The sequence below is a fragment of the Pan paniscus genome, chromosome 5 (genome assembly GCF_029289425.2).
Source record: "Pan paniscus chromosome 5, NHGRI_mPanPan1-v2.0_pri, whole genome shotgun sequence".
NCBI classification, from domain to species: Eukaryota; Metazoa; Chordata; class Mammalia; order Primates; family Hominidae; genus Pan; species Pan paniscus.
Window position 1 is genome coordinate 129,948,441 of NC_073254.2, and position 13,497 is coordinate 129,961,937.

A 13,497-nucleotide genomic window follows, 5' to 3' on the forward strand; every position below is an offset into this window, starting at 1 on the left:
CGAATGCCAGCTCCAAGAGCCCCATGATCATCATACTCCCTACTTCCCATATATTTCTTTTCAGAGGACTGGAACCCTAGAAAGGTGTTGGGCTGGGCAAGTCGCCTGCACTGCAGGTTCACTTTTCTCCTGGAGGTCACTGTTTGTCCCTGCCCACCCTGTCCTGCTCAGCTATCCATAGATGTAGCTTGCTCCTGCTGCCAAACCCAGGGGAGACAAGCAAATCCAGCCAACGTCTCAGTGAGCAGAGGGTGGAATGCACTTGGCAGCCATGTGGCAGTCATGTGAGCATCAAGCTACACCTTTTCTCCGTTACTTTTTGTCTCTCTTTCCACACCTGTTTCTGACTAGGTTCTTGGTCCACACTCTCATTCCCAATCAGAAATAGCCAGTTCTCGGAAACCACCATTCTGAGCAAACTATCACAAGGACAGAAAACCAAACACTGCATCTCACTCATAGGTGGGAATTGAACAATGAGAACACTTGGTCACAGGGTGGGGAACATCACACACCAGGGCCTGTTGTGGGGTGGGGGGAGGGGGGAGGGATAGCATTAGGAGAAATACCTAATGTAAATGACGAGTTAATGAGTGCAGCACACCAACATGGCACATGTATACAGATGTAACAAACCTGCACGTTGTGTACATGTACCCTAGAACTTAAAGTATAATAATAAAAAAATAAGTAAATAGCCAGTTCTCCCCACCTCCCTTCCACCCCTAATTTGAACCCTGCACTAATCTGGACAGACAGCCTGAGGGGTAGGATGTGCCCACCCAACTATAAGTCCAGAGGCTGACCAGGGAGTCCAGATGCTGAGTGCCTCCATATATTGGGCCAGTATTCAATGAGTGTTCATTATTGTTATTATTGGTAGCAATATCCAAACTCTTACGTTTAGCACATGATTGTTCCAAGTGACAACCAGGCCCCATCAACTCAGCCATAGAATTCCAAAGGCACATGGAAATGGGGTGAAGAGGGCCAAGTAATATATGGAGAAGCCACTGCTCCTGGTGTTTGATAGTCATTAGGTCCTAGGTAACTGTCCAGGAGAGTCCTTTCACCAAGACAATTTTGGAGTGACTTTTCTGGGCCAAGGGTCATACCTGGCTCACCTCCTTTTGGTGAATGGTGCCTTCCAAGGCTTTGGAGTATAACATGGTCTGACTCATTACTACTGACTGTTCCAAGTGATATAACTTCACCAGAAGCCTCAAGTGTGTGGTTTGAAGGCTGGGGAGATCCTAATTTTACAGCCCAGCCGTTGACGTCTCAACAGGTTTTCCCATCAGTGGGACAGGAAGGTGATGAAAGATACACTGGGAATAACTAGATATGGTCCAGGCCCAGGCTGTGGCTGGGAAACACCATTGAGGAAGGACCTGGAAGCTAGACTCTGTAGACTGAGGCTTTTACCGGATGTAACACTAAGCTACAGGGAAAAATAAATAAATGATAAATAACCTGTCACCGAAACTCATTCTTACCCCAAATCCTGAAACTAACCATCCGATCACTGACGCCAAACACTAAAGAGTCATTTGAATTAATTCCTCCTCTCTTCATCCATCTAAGCAATCTCCAAGGCCTTCAGTTTTAGCATACTAGCATGTTCCCATCCTCACTGCCATGACCTTATTCAAGCCATTAGCTTCACCCTGCTGCTCCTACCTGGCCTCTCTGCCGGCTCTCACACCCTTTCAAACAGTTGCCGAAACTGATCGTGTCACTCTGGTGTTTAAAATACCTTTTACATCTCCCTATGGCCTAGAATATTTACACTCTTAAGCTGGGAGAGAAAATGTCCCCGTAATCCTCATCCAAGATCTGGCCCCTGCCAGTCTCCCCAGCCCTACTCCTTACCATTTCCCACATTCCCCTGTGAGTCAGGATAGGCTTGGATCTACTGCAGGAATAAACAGCTCTTAAAATCTCTGTGACATAACATACCAGAAGTTTATGTTCATGCAAAGACTGCTGTGGGTCCAGGAACCTAACCTTGGTAGAGTGACTCAGAGATTCAGGCCACTTTGATCTTGTGGCTCAGTCCTCTCAATCTGGTCCTCTGTTTTTCAGACAGAGGAGGAGAGAGACTAGAGACACAAAGGCTTCCACTGCCTCTGGCTGGAAGTGACATACATCACTTCCACTCACATTTCCCTGGCCAGAACTTCACTATGGTCCTACCCTACTCAAAGGAGGTAGGAAGTGTAGTCTCTTGTGTGGTCAGGAAAGAAAGAACCAGATGTTACCGATGTTGGTGCCCCTGGTGCTCTAAGCATGCTGAAAACCTTGTGCCCTCCTTAGCATACCCTGCCATGCCATGCCTGTGTCTTGCACGTGCTGCTCCAACTCTCTAGAACACCTCTCTCCTCCCCTCTCCCATCTATCCCATTCTTTCTTTCTCTGCCAGCACATCTCCTGGGAAACTTGGTTTTACCCAACCCCCCATGATATGGTTTGGCTGTGTCGCCACCCAAATCTCATCTTGAATTGTGGCTCCCATGATTCCCATGTGTTGTGGGAGGGACTTGGTGGAGATGGTTGAATCCTGGGGGTAGTTTCCCCCATGCTGTTCTCATGGTAGTGAATGGGTCTTATGGGATCTGATAGTTTTATAAGGAGAAACCCCTTTCACTTGGTTCTCGTTCTCTCTCTTGCCTGCCATCATGTAAGACATACCTTTCACCTTCTGCCATGATTGTGAGGCCTCCCCAGCCATGTGAAACTGAGAGTCAGTTAAACCTCTTTCCTTTATAAATTACCCAGTCTCGGCTATGTCTTTATTAGCAGTGTGAGAACAGACTAGTACACCCCACTTTGTTCTGAAGGCTATGGGGCCTTCCCTCACAGCCCTCTGCCCCCAACAATAAGTGGTTTGCACCCTCCTCAGTGCCACTCTTGGGGCATGGGCAGGCTATTGCCTGAGCTTACCTCTCAGTGTTGACATGGTTTGTTGATGTATCTGTTCTTTCTGCTTCCTTATGTCCCAAGATCCTAACACACACCTTGGCACTAGCAGTTGCCCAGTAAATGTGTATAGAATTTAATTGAGTGGATGAATTTGGCCTTTTACTGGGGAGGGCTCAAGTCTTCCTCATGGGGCCCACCTCCAAAGAGTTTGGACACAGTGGTCCGTGTCAGAGTTGCTGTCCTCACCTCTCCCTAAACCCTCCGCCTGTTGGTGGGTTGTCTCTTCGGACACAGAAAGTGCTGCAAGGAGCAGAAAAAGGTTAGTTAATTCTTTAGGTTCCTGGAAATCTTCTTCACAGTCATTCTTGGGGCCAGGGCCAGGGCTGACAGAAGGGGGGTACCGCTAAAGGGATGAGAGCTTGGAAAAAAGGAAGAAAAGGTAAAAAGAGGTTGATGCTACCAAGGCGGTAAACACTTACCTGCCTTTCCCTCTTGGGCACAATCCCCATATATTAATGTCAATCTCTGCACAGCAAGATTCCCACTGACCATTTATCCCCAGGACCCTGAGGAAAAGAGGTCCTACCTTAATTCACCTTTTCCTCAGTTGCCTCTTAACTTCTTTCTCTAAAACAAGCCTCTTCAACTGGTCTCTGCATCTTCTAGCAGGGCCCAGCAGACCTGATCTTAACCGCTCCCTTTCAGTAAATCTGGTCTCAAACCACCCTGGCTTTCTCTTTTCTGTCTTTAAAAACTAAACTTCCAGCTAATATTCCAGTCTTCCCTGGAGATCCAGTTTGTGGGCAGGGCCATGCTATCTCAGTGTTCTTGCTGAGCCATAATGGTAAGAGTCGGTGTTTACTTCTTCCTATCATCTTTCCAATAATCTGAACATCTAGAATCTTTTTCCCCTCACATTTTCATTCTCTGTCATCAAAACTCATTATGCTGTTCTCATTCCACATATTTAAAACGCTCAGAGTGAGTTAGTGCGGCATCTGTGCTTCCCATGGCTAACTGTGCCTTCTAGATGAGTATCCACAGTAGATCTAATTAGCACAATATTTACCTCTGCTTCTTGCTTATTAATAAAGATATCATGGCAGAGCAGACTCCCGTGACAGTCCTCCTGAGCCATATCCAGGTGTATGAGTGTGAGAAGAAAGCTATTTGATTATTTGTGTGATCATTGCCATAACGATGTGTTCATAACTGTTTCCCCAAACGTTCAGCAGACTTCTCAGAAGCAATCGTCAGACAAGTATTAGAGTTACTTTTAGAGTGACATTTTATAAAATCAATTAAGCATTGGCGAGATATTTTTAAAAATATTCCCTTCACCATTCCACCCTATCCACATCTGCTTATGGATCCAGAGCCCCTAAAATGGAAGAATAACAAAGTGAAAGGCACAGAGCTGGGGGAAGAGAAGTGGGATGATGAGCAAATTTTCTGTGGGGTCACTATGCCTGCCTGCCATCGGCTGGAACATGCCTTGTTTGCTGTGCCTTGAAATGTGTCTGCTGGGCATTTTGGATTACCTACTAATGTTCTCATCTAAATCAACTGGAACTCATGTTTGAGCAGGGAAATTTCATAAATAAACCAAATCAAAGAAGACCTCTGTCTGCAACACTTAATTTGAACTCTTCAGTTGTTAATTCCAGAGCTCCAAGGGTATTTAGACAATGCAAAGAACCCTTTTGTGTGAACAATTACAGTCGGGGCATTGAATAGGATTGTTCTATACATATTATCAATGTGTCTGGTAAGAAGAACATAAACCATCCTCCCACAGAGATGTTCATAAGATATCTGCAAAGAGGCTGAAAGTAGCTCAGAATATACTTGGGAGTGGGACATGCAGGTGATAGCAACAGTAACTTATAGCCATATAGCACAGTGGCTCTTAACTAGGGCTGCAGCAGAACTTTCTAAGCACCCTAAAGATTCAGATTCAGATTCAGTTGATCAGGGGCTAAGGTGCAGGCATGAGCATTTTGAAAAAGCTCTCCCTGGGTACATCTGCACAAATGTCCCTTTTTGAGAAGCACCAATAACACTTCACGGTTTCCAAAGCACTTTCACATTCCACATGGCTGCCCAGTGAGACTGCCTCCATGCTGCCAAATGCAGGCTCATTATTTTTCTCATTGTACTTGGCCTCTTGGTGGACCAATTTTGTGACAGGACTTCAGGGAAACCACACTCTTCTGCTTTTCCTCTGACTGCAGTGACTGCTACTTCTCAGTTTCTTTTCCTGGATCCTTGTCCTCAAACATCATCTCTAGAGATTGGAGAGAGCCAGGACTCAGCCCTTGCACCTCTCCTCTCTCCTTAGGTGACCTTATCTAGTCCCATGGCTTCCAACACCTTCTCTATGCTCACAAACTCCTTGTTTCTATCTCCAGCTCCGACCTGCCTCCTGAGCTTTAGACCATGTAATCAACAGCCCAGATAACGTCTCTCCTTGGATATCTAAAACATAGCAGAAGCTCATCATAAATAGAGTTATTGATCCCTCCAAACCCACTCCTCCCCTAGGCTTCCTCATCTCACTCAACAGTCTTCTCAAGCCCAAAATCTGACCTATCCTCTATTATTTTTTCCCCACATATCAATCCATGAGTAGAACTCATTGACACAATCTACAACACAGTGCCCCAAAGTGCCCATTTCTCTGCATCTCTCTCCTATCACCTTAGACCAACCCACCCTTGTCTTCTGCCAGGACTAGTACAATTGCCTCCTAACTTGTTTTCTTGTTTCTAAATCCACTTTCCTTAGAGTGAGCACAGAAATCTTTTAAAAACAAACCATGCAGCCCTGTCCTTTCTCAAACCATTATCATGACTTCCTATATATGAGAATAAAATTTCAGCTTACTACCTGGGTTTACAAAGTGCTGCAGGGCTGGCCTCTGCCTCCCCCTCCCACTCCCCAACAATGCTCCAGCCGTGTCACCTTTCTTTTGCTTTCTCAAACAGTCCAAGCTTATTCCCATAACACAGTCATTGCACTGCATATTCCTTCTGCTGATTGCTTTTCCCCCATGTGTGACTGGTTGGTTCCTGTCATTCAGATCTCAGCTTAGGTGCCATTTCATCAGAGATGCCTTCTCGGACCCCCCAATCTAAAGCAGTTGCCAGATCCTCTCTTTCATACTCCCCTGTTATTTATCTTCACATTATTTACCCCTATTTATTATTTTTCTCACTTCCTTATGTTAGAATGAGAGCAGGACCTTTTCCCATCTTCATTTGAAATATCCCCAGCCCTAGGCAACTATTGAATGCATGAATCAATTTACTTATCTGAGCCAATCGGCCTGTGAAGGAGGCTTGATCATCCATTTTCATGGATGAGAAAAATGTCATCCAGTTGAACCAGACGACTTGCTCAAGGTCCCAGAGCTAGCTCAGTGGATGGCAAGTCTTCTGAGTTTAAATCCAGTCCCCTTTCCACTTATGTTGAGGCTGCCTCCACATAGAGAATTCCACCTTTAAAAAATGGAAATGTCCTGCACTCGCATGCAAAATAGACATTGTGTGCGGACCGTGGGTCTCAATGCAGGGAGGCAGCAAACTTTGTCTGAGTCCTAAGGCTCGGTGGCTCACCCTGAGGAATTTCTGTTGACCAAATGTGATGTGACCTCCAGGAAGGGAACATAGTGGAGCACAACAACAATTAAGGTGGGGGCTGCGTGTGTGTGCGTGTGTGTGTGTGTGGCCTGAATGAGTATGTGCACACACCACTCATCCTCAGCTCCTTTGTGCTTGCACTGAACCCCTGGCTCCCGGATGAGTCATATCCACCAGGTTGCATTCCTTGAACTGAATCTCACAGCACCTCCTTCACCAATCATTGTTTACCTGGGAAACAAGCTGAGAGGAAAGTTTGAGTGCACCACAGGACAGAATCTACAAACACCCCTGTGATTTGAGATGGGATTGTTACATAGTTTTCACATTAGAAAGAGGTCTTCAGGTTCTGTCTTTGATAGGTGACCACCTGGCGGACTTTTTCCAATTGCACCAGTGGAAGTACATTCATGAATAATGGCAGCATTTACCCAGGCCCGTGTGTTTCAGAAAATGGGTAGGAAATCGTTCCTATAGCAACAAGAGGCTGGCAGTTCAAGTCAGTCACTTCTGCTGGATCATAGAACGTAGTAGGTGAATTCTTCCTTTTCAGACTAAAGCTCTCCTTGAAAAGGAAATGATCATGTTCTTAGGAATACTGTAACCGCCACTCAACTTCCAGATCTACCAGTTCAGGAAACACAGCCAGGGTCCTCAAGGCTGCATTTTCAAACTCTCCCAAGGACATCCAGGGGGTGGAAGAGAATGGAAACCTGTCACCTGCTGCTGGCTTTTCTCTTAAACCTCTGCTCTTCTTCTAGGCTTTCTGGTCAGTTCTGTTTTGTTTGCCAGCTAATTGCAAGTATTAGCACCTGAGCTTGAAACCTGGCTGCCACCCCTCCATTTCCCTTTCTCTCCATGCTTGCACCATGGATGATTGTCATGGATAGGTGTGAGGATTAGCAAGCCCCTGTTTCTCTGGAGACTCCCTCTAGTGAAAAGAACTGGCTGAGAAACAGGGCAAGTGGGCTGGGGATTTTGCCAGCTGTGTGATGGTATAAGAAGAAATGTCTTAATCTCTCTAAGTTTTTGCTTCCTTATTTCTAAACTATGATTTATGCATTATAGGATTATTTTAAGGATTTAATGCAAAAAAGTAGAGAAGGCACCTAGCACATTGCCTGGCCAGTTACAGGTCTCCATAAATACCGATTCTCTTCCCCTCAACTCTTACTCCTAAGACCACCCTCCTTCGGGAGGCCAGGCTCTTCCATAGATAGAGGCAAATAAATTGGGGGGAGAGAGAGCTGCTTTAATGGACAGGGAGGGAGAGAGGTGCACACCAAAGAATGCTGTTCCTTGGGACAGGGTTGTGGGGCATGTGTTTGGTGGAGTCCAGCCCAATAAGACCCATGCATGGGTTCTGGGATATTTGATAGAAATGCCCCTGTTGGTGTTAAAAAGTCTGAACAGTACTTTCTTGCCAGTTGCCACCTTCTTCAGTCTTGTGTTGCTTGTGAGTTTCACCAGAGCAATGCAAATGAGGTTTAAAGCCAGAGGGTCAAGAAGCCCCACTGAGTATGGCAGATTGAGGAGAAATGAAGGCAGCCTGTGCAATCTTTGCAGGTCCTCCTGATAGAGTGGCCACACACTTTGTCTTCATAAGTAGGAAAAAGACTCAGGTGGGAAAGGGAAGGTTATAGGGGGTGGGGAGGTGGGGAGGGTGGTAATTTATTTAATATTTTACTCCTTTTATTTGTTTGTTTGTTTGTTTTGAGACAGAGTCTGGCTCTGTCATCCATGCTGGAGTGCAGTGATGTGATCTCAGCTCTCTGCAAACTCCGCCTCCTGGGTTCAAGCAATTCAGGTTCAAGCAATTCTTTTGCCTCAGCCACCCAAGTAGCTAAGACTACAGGCTTGCACTGCCATGCCCGGCTAATTTTTGTATTTTTAGTAGAGATGGGGATTCGCCATGTTGGCCAGGCTGGTCTTGAACTCTTGGCCTCATGTGATCTGCTCACCTTGGTCTCCCAAAGTACTGGGATTACAGGCATAAACCACCATGCCTGGCCAATATTTTACTTCTTAATTTTGCAACCTGTTCACCTTTGACCACGGACCAAAGAAATATATTTTTTTAACTCAATCAATAACACATTGCCTCCAAAACCAGCAGCAGTAAGTCATAAAACATAGGTTACCCTTCTGTTACTCCCAGACCTCTGGTTCCTAGCAGAAAATGGCCATAAAAGTAACCATAGGAGAGAGAAGAGGAATACTTCCAGATAACTCATGCATGAGCTAATAAACCTCTCCATAATGAATTGCCTCTGGAAGACACATATTTTCAATGTTAGAAAATGAAAACACTGGAAATACTGAAAGGTGAAGGCACCTAAGGGATAGTGATTGGTTCTAAGGGAGGCTTTTATTGGATGAAGTACCCAAGCATCCTGCAGGAGTCCTACAGAATCTCTGACCCCGGTCTGGCCAATTCTCCTGCAGGAAGGATGAACCTAGAGACAGGGAATCTGAGTAAAGACATCTACAGATTGGAGGAGGATGCCAAGATGGGTTGTTGCCTAGCAAGCACGCCAGGCTCCTGTGGGTACTGCTGGTGATGACAGCAGACATAGGAAAGCTAGGGAGGCCCAGGGCCTGTTTCTGAGAGCACTCATGGCACAGAGCGATGTAAGTTCTATCTTTCCTACAGAGGCTCACCTTTAACATGCAGTGATGGAGCACTGATGACTCACCAGGTGCTGTAGCCGGAAGGGGGCCATTCTGCACATTCACGGCCTAGGAGGCCAGGGCTGCTGAGCCAGGGCACTGCCCCTAGCTACAGGTTCCTGCAGCCATAGGCCTCGAGCCCCTTTCTTACTGCCAGGCTGATGGCTGGCTGTTGGCTGTGGAGTTTGGTAGCAGACATAGCTGTGAGGCAGAGGAGCCCAGGGCTCTGTGGCATTGTCAAGGATTGTGAGTCACCGAAGTACCTACCTCAGGTCCCAGTTCATAGCCCCTTCCATCCCAGAAATACCAGGCACATTGTGTCCATTTGGGAGTGCAGAGTTAGGGAGACACACTGTCCTTACCCTAATTGGTTTGCCTCAGAGAAAACAAATCTTCAGCTATATTTATCATTGCTGATTATTACTATTGTTTCTGCTCACACAGAATTTTGCCAATCAATCCTATCCTAAAAAGATTTTTTGCCAAAATTGATAAAACTGCCAGCATCCAGCCTCCACTCCTCCCTGCCCCCTGCCCTCCATGCCATTCCCAAACCCCTACGCATGTGCATATATGAACAAACTAAATGATTGGGTTAAGTACGTGGATTCTGACACCAGCCTGGATTCAATTCCTAGCTCTGTCACTTAGTAGTTGTATGAACTTAAACAAGTTATTAAACTGTTCTCTGCCTGTTTTTGGAATTTGTATAATGAAGATAGTCAGAATATCACCCCATGTTTTGAAGATGATTAGATTAGATGATGTGTGTGACCTCTGTGCATGCCAGGCACATGTAATTTTGGGCATGGTAGTATCATCGAACACACAGCATGCCTGGCATAATAGAGAGATCATGGGCTTTGGTCTAAAGTCTTCTTGGATTCAAATTTTGCTTCTGCTACGTAATGGTGTAACCTTAGACAAGTTACTTAACTTTAGTTAGCTTCAACTTCCTCATCTTTAAAAAAGAAATTAAAGATATCTCAAAGATGCAGTTCAGCCCAAGGGAGGTCACACAAATAAAACATCAGCAGCGCTTGGTACACGGAAGGTGCTCCATAATCTGCTAAAGTCCTTTCATTTCTTCAAGACCAGCTTAAGTACTATCTTCTTCTCAAAGTCTTGCAGACCCCATAGAAGCAGTGATTCCCTCTCCTTATTTATTTTTGCAGTAAAGCTCTACCCAGTACCCCGCCATATTGTCCAGCATAGTCCACAGCAAAGGGGGAAACTGGCTTGGGCTGAGTATGTGGCCAACCACCTCCACTCCTGGACAGCAGGTCAGAAGGGGCCTCGTCTCAATCAGTAAGGACTGGAGTGTCAGTCTGTTGAAAGATGGACAATACATTAAGATGAAAAAAATTTTATAAAACTCTTCCTCTTCCCTGAATTGCTAAGGGAACTTGAAAACATTCAGTTATTCATTCAATCATTTATTCAACAAATGCTACAAGCCAGGTGCTGGGCCAGGGACTGGATTAAACAGATACATTGTTTCATCATGGAGGTCACCATCCAGTGAACGAGAGAATCATTAATAAGATGTTGTAAAGGTAGCCAGGCTTTCTTTTAATCAGGTATAGCAAGACATGCAGACTTGGAAATGACTGTCATGAGAAAGGAGTTTTTGTACTCACCGATCCCTAGAAACAGGAGGCAGGGCATGCTCTGCAGGGCCATGAGGAAAAGCAGCAGGGTAAGTCAGGACAGGAGGCGGAGGGAGGGAGGGAGGGGAAAACATGGGCAAGAGTCTTTACTGTGGCTTCCTGGGGAAGGAACAGGTGAGGCGGGGAAGGAACAGGTGAGGCAGGGAAGGAACAGGTGAGGCGGGAAAGGAACAGATGAGGCAGGGTGGGAAGGCTTAGCATTGGCAAGTTTGAATAATTTCAATGGGCTCTGGCCCTGGACTGATGAGGGCAGGGGAATACTGGCCCAGGAGTGTGAGGGCCTGCAGAAGGAGGTGGTTGGGGCTTAGGGGCTCAGGCTTGGTTGCTGTGCATAGGAAGGATCTGCTCCCAGGTGAGTTGTTTACTTAATCTTCAGCAATTGGCTAGCCCTGGGAGGGGCAATCCCTCCAGGAACTGCAAGACATAGATGTCAAAGCATCAAATACTAGAAAACATAATTATTACATGAAAGAATCCTTCAACTACATCTTGCAAACTCCGGGAGTGCTGTGAAAGAAAAATACTGTGGCGAGAGGCAGTGTAATGCTGTACCTGACCCGAGCTGGGGGTGAAAATCTTCCTCCCTGCAGAACAGTCAGAGGGATCCAGAGCGCCTCGGCGGGCCCAGATGACAGGCCTGCTTCCCCCTGCACGAGGCACCTTGGCCCTTGCCACCCACCCCAGGACAGTCCAACCTTAGTGCAATTGTTCTGTGAGGGAATCCTGGCTAAAGCTCCTGCCCCAGCATGGTCACCAGGGTTGGCTGGCTGATGAGTTCTCCTATCAGATGAGGAGTCACAGCTGCATGTTCGTCTAACAGTCGCCTTCTCAGAATCTTAGAAAAATGCTGTAGAGGGGAAAAACAAAGTATCTAAAGAACAAAAACAAAAACTCTCCTACTGACCCAATTTTCTGGCAAGGTGGAGTGAGAAGGTGGGTTGGCCAGCTCAGCTGCACCTACAGTGACAATGCTCCCTCCCCATTCACAGCACATGGGCAGGAGGAGGACTGCAGGTGCACAGAGTCTAAGAGGCCGTGCCACTCCCACTGTCCCAGCGCCGCAGGGCTGAGGAGCCACCCGCAAAGGAGCTATTACCGAGCTCTTTGTGATCAGTTGTGTCTTGTGAACTCTGCCTTCTGAAAGAAAGACAATTCCGAGGAAAAACTTTTAGGCCAAGGATGCAGACCAGAGAACAACGAAATGCTGAAGTCACATCTCAGCTTCGTCTAGAAACAAGGAAAAGAGACGTCTCTCATTCTTGTGAGAATATTGACCTTCTGTTAACAGAGCAGAGCCGCCCCTGAGAAAGACATTTCCCACCTTCCTCGCCTCCTCTCCTGAGGCCTGCAGGTTTCTCAGGACTCCCTGTACCACCCCTTCTCTGCCTTCCTGAGGAGAAGAAAATATGATGTCACTCAGCTGTCGTTAGGAATTTGATGTGTATAACATTTTGTGAACCCCAAAATGTCTGAGACAGGACTTAAGCAATTCAGAAAGTTCATTTTGTCAAGGCTAAGAACATGACCATGACACAGCCTCAGGAGATCCTGACAACATGTGCCCAAGGTGGTCAAGGTCCAGCTTGCTTTTATACATTCTAGGGACACAGAATACCTCAATCAATACATGCAGGATGCACACTGGTTCACTCTGGAAGGGTGGGGCAACTCAAAGCTGGGGGTGGGGGGACTTCCAGGTCATGGGTAGATTTTAAAATGTACTGCCAGGTGCGGTGGCTCATGCCTGTAATCCCAGCACTTTGGGAGGCCGAGGCAGGTGGATCAAGAGGTCAGGAGTTCGAAATCAGCCTGGTCAACATGGTGAAACCCCATCTCTACTAAAAATACAAAAATTAGCCCAGTGTGGTAGCGTGCATCTGTAATCCCAGCTACTCAGGCGGCTGAGGCAGGAGAATTGCTTGAACCCGGGAGGCAGAGGTTGCAGTGAGCCAAGATCGTGCCATTGCACTCCAGCCTGGGCAACAAGAGCAAGACTCCGTCTCAAGAAAAAAAAAAAAAGTTCTGACTGGCAATTGGTTGAAAGACTTATTATCAATAGAAAGGAATGTCTGGGTTATAAGAAGTTGTGGAGACCAAGTGTTTATTGTGCAGATGAAGCCTCCAGGTAGCAGGCCTCAGAGAGAATAGAGTGTAAATGTTTCTTAACAGACTTAAGGTCTGTGTTGACGTTAATGCTGGTCAGCTTTTCCTGAATTCCAAAAGCGAGGAGCATGTAAAGAGGAATATAGAACCTCCCCCTTCCCATGATGGCCTGAACTAGATTTTCAGGTTAACTTTGGAATGCCCTTGACCAAGAGGAGGGGTCTATTCAGATGGTTGGGGGGGGCCTTAGAATTTTATTTTTGGTTTGCAATTTCAAAGAACATTTGTTATGTGCCTACTGTGTGCCCAGCCTGTGCTGGGTGCTAGGCAATAACTAAGACCCCCAGGGATGAGATGTCCAGAGACAGACAGCTTTGCCATGCTCTGTGTTGGGGGCTAGTGGATGCCTGTTTGTGATTCATGGAGGAAGAAAGGCCCCCATATGCCTGGAAGGAGTCAGACAGCTTCAGAGATGAGGCAAGGTTGCCAGG